General features: G+C 32.0%; 1 long non-coding RNA gene across 1 annotated transcript; it reads right to left on the reverse strand.

Annotated features, from left to right (window-relative positions):
* Positions 1–2,157: 2,157 nt before the first annotated feature.
* LOC139891085 (uncharacterized) lies at positions 2,158–3,633 on the reverse strand. Its single transcript, XR_011773528.1, has 4 exons — positions 3,373–3,633; positions 3,184–3,287; positions 2,942–3,068; positions 2,158–2,776 (listed from the first exon to the last, which is right to left on the reverse strand). It is a non-coding gene; the product is annotated as an uncharacterized lncRNA (long non-coding RNA).
* Positions 3,634–4,266: the final 633 nt, after the last annotated feature.

The raw sequence follows: 4,266 nt of genomic DNA on the forward strand, positions 1-4,266 counted from the left end.
ATCCAAAAGGTGGAGATTTGTTGATTTATTTTGGCTAGTAGAAGATATGTGTATCCCACATAGGTGGGAGGAAGATGTGAGGGGTGAGTGACTTGGTTATATAAGAGGGGCTAAGTCTTCATTCCAAATTGCACCAATCAATACACTTTAAGTATTTGATTATTTCTTTCTTTCTTACCCTTGTTTGAGAGTTGTATTAGTTAAATATTTTGGAGAGTGTAGTTGGCTTAAGAGAGTCGTCTATATCATTGTAACAATTTGTGATATAGTGTATTTTCTCTCTTTGGGGGCCGGTGGTTTTTCTCCTGTTTTGAAGTTTCCACGTTAAATCTTGTGTTGTGTATTGTTTTTATTTCTTTACTATTATTGTTGAGCTGGGTGGTGGGAATTAGTGAGACCGTAATTTCTCAACAATTTTAAAGTGGTTAGGTAGCTAGACAGTCAAAAACACAAAAACAGACACCATATACATCTGATTAAGGTGTATTGGTGATGACCTCACATTCTATAAGGGAAGTCGGGGGTTCGATCCCCATGAGCTGCAAAATATTTTCCTCGAGGTTACCCGTCCATTTCATTGGTCTCGGAGGTTGCGGACGTCTTGTGTTCGAGCCTCACCCGAGGGGTTTTACCACATACGATGCTCGTACAGATTTGTCGTGTAGGTTTTCTTCTGAGGGGCGGTAAGACTATAATGTTCGTCCCATAAATGATCGGGTGGGTAGGTTACGACATCGCGTTTGGACCTCTCAGTGACTCGTACCCGGCCGTTCGAAAAAAAACACAATGCATCTTAGTGATTATTTGCCGTCGCCCTCTTGCTTTAACTTAAATATAGAAAGACTATTAATAATGAGTTAATTTGTAAATTTTCATTCTATCATGAACTCAAGATATTCATTTTTATTAAATACTTTTAACCATTAGCTTAATGTAACTTAAGAAAAGATTTGTAGCATGTTATCGTAAGTTAATAATATATGAGAATTGCTAACTACAACCCTTAGAATGTTAAGCTTTCTATACTTACATTTGAAGACTACATCAATTGATGGTAAAGTGTTAATATTCTTCTTTAGTAATCACATTTTTCATATTAAAAAAAAAAAAAAAAAAAAAAAAAAAAAAAAAAAAAGTTAACATTAAATTTCCTTTTAAGAAAGTTGTTTTATAACTATAACTAGTTTTTCACCCGGGGTTCGGTTTCCAATGTATTTTATTATGTTTATTTTGCAAAATTATTTCGTGGCTAACGATGATGTCGTTGAAGCGCAACTCGAGTAGAACAAAAAGGTATAACCTGTCAAATATTTAGATGTTATCTTAAATTAACAATATATGTGTATTTCCGCGTTTCGCTATGAAGTTGTTGACTTTTTAAAATTTAACGCAATTAACTCGTTAGCTTATATTAACACTCCGTATGATTTAAGAATAGAATATTTACTGAGTAATATCAAAAAAATTACTAAATAATTTTTTAAAAAAATAATAAGACTCATATGTATATGTCGTTAATAGATGAAAATAAGTACGGAGCTCGTGAGGAAAAAATCAACGTGTTTGAAAGGTGGACTCATATATTTAGCGTTTTTTAAGAAGCGTCCGTTTTGCGTATAGTTACTGACATTGTGTTCGTAAAATTATTTCGAGCCTAACGATGGTGTCGGAAAAATTTAACTCGTTGCGGGCGAGAAGATATGACCCGTTGAATATTTAGGTGAAGTTTAGTTAAGATTTTTTATGAAAATGTTGAGTTGACACTTTACCCCCTGTTTGGGGGGTCGTTTTTAAATTTGGAACGAAGTGTGGGGGCTTTTTGAAAAGGGACAAAGTGTGAGTGGCTTTTTGGAAAGGGAAAAAAGGAAAAAAAAAAAAGTGAAAAGACGGAAACGGCCTAAAAACTATTCATAGATGTTGTCAAGTAGTTAATAACGGTATAAGAACTATTCATAGATGTTGTCAAGTAGTTAATATAGTAATAATATACTTCCTTACTCCCTTCATTTTAAATTTAAATAATAATAATAATAATAATAATAATAATAATAATAATAATAATAATAATAAAAAAACTATAAAATAAAATAAAAAAGTGCACTTTAATATTTTAATATTTGTGAATATTCCAAATTAATTTGTTATATGTGCATACAATATTAATCCAACTTTAAACAAACTACATAAAACCAATCGAAACTTTCATTCACTTGCGAATTCATGCACCGTAGCACGAATGATTCATCAAAAATAAACGTCGCAAATAATTGAAGGAGATAACTTGAAACATTCCAATGAAACCTTAATCCGAACTTACAACACTCACAAGAACATCAAAACTACCACAATGGGAACCACGGGGCCGGGAATGCATCTATACAACCATCCACCAAACATCTAACAAAACAACCAACTAAAAGCCCGAACCCCCAAAAACAATCCAAACATCGCATTCCAATCACCTCATGAAATCCTAAAATTATTTAAAAATAACAAGAACATGCTACCAATAATCTGCACAAAAACCTTGTACTACAAAACCTCCCAGTGAATCAATAATCTGCACAGAAGCTAATTTAATTGAATTGCAGATGAGTGTTAGTTTACATTAAAAAATCTAGAACATATATAATCTAGAATATGGGTGACAAACATACAGCGACATGTAGTACCTTCTTAATTTTATATGGTGTATGATAAAGCCACATGAGTGCAATTTCACTTTTCATTCGTCCATATTCGCTTTTGCGAGGATTAAATAACCGCAACATGGCCTCTAAAAACATATCATAAGATCAAAAAGACAATGAGAATTAAATGAAAACGCATGTACTCAAATGAATGTGCAGTTGTAAATATTGCATATCTTTATCTGCACATGCTTTAAATTGCTTTTATATTATAACTATAACCAATAAGGTGTGTAGAAGTCATTCCTTACCTTAATATCAAGTTCATTCACTGCACTTAAGGCCCACTCGGTTTCAGGTTGTTTAATTTTAACTGGATGTTTCGATGCATCAACAATAATATGTCCATCGCCACCTTCGTCACTTTCAACATCATAACTGCACAAAAAATAAAAAAAAATAAAAAAAAATAAAAAAACTAAAATTACACAGCTTGTTACAAAATAAAGTCTAATCATATTTGATAATTGATCGTAAAAATGAAGATAAACACCTGCAAAATTGAAGCAAATCCCATTTAGGCATTTTACCGAACACATTGTGTGTAGTATAGACCAGTAGCATCTTGTACAGACAACTTCAATAAACTTGTTAAATCTAACATAAACACATTTGATTAAGATATCACAAATCTATCTAACAAAATAGTTTAAATGAAACGGATATGATACGATTGTGCTACCTAATGTTTTTTGTCGATTTGGTGTGGAAGTCTGAAATCGACGATATAGCTTGAACACGGATTGTATCTTGAAGATGATGATCGATTACAGTACAATTCTTGTAGATATGAACGCTTTATGGTAAATTAATTTAGGGCACTGAGTTTACAGAATAAAGAGTCGTATGTGTGTATGTGTATTTTTTTGTTTTGGACACTGTTTAAGGGTCAGGGTTTTTCATGTTGATTAGCTAATGAAACTTATTTGCTTGCTAGTGACTCTAATGGATGGCTAAGATTTATTTTTGGGAATGATCATATGACCATAAAAGGGTTTTATTTTTTAATAAGAAAAAATAATGCTCATCTTTAAAAAGATGAAAGAGATGTCATGAGAGATGTCATGTGTATTAGGTGATAATGTTTATTTATATATAATCCAAAATCCGCAATATACATCTTACTAAAATATCTCTTAATCAAGTTTTTAATGAGTCGAACTAAATTAGGTCGGCTCGTTTACAATCTTTACTTAAACATCTCTTATACTAAATAAAGATATTTTAATCAATTAAACATGAATGTAAATGTGGATGTGGATATGGCGTCACTGGATTCATATTAGATCCATTGTCATCCATAAGCAGGAGGGGTTTGAAAAGGGAAAATAAGATGTAAATACCGAAAATATCCTCACATGCTTTGCACATGACTCCTTTTAACGAAAAAATTAACAATGTAATTGATTTGGACTATCCGTACAACGTGTACAAATCACATAGACTTAGACTATTCGCATCAAAAAACTACTTGACTATCCTGGCAATTTGATATAAACCACATATTAGATAACATTATACATTTGACCCAAACTTCATTACTGATGGAAAAATGTGTGGATTATCATCATACCCT

This window comes from Rutidosis leptorrhynchoides, chromosome 2 (genome assembly GCF_046630445.1).
Source record: "Rutidosis leptorrhynchoides isolate AG116_Rl617_1_P2 chromosome 2, CSIRO_AGI_Rlap_v1, whole genome shotgun sequence".
In the NCBI taxonomy this organism is placed as follows: Eukaryota; Viridiplantae; Streptophyta; class Magnoliopsida; order Asterales; family Asteraceae; genus Rutidosis; species Rutidosis leptorrhynchoides.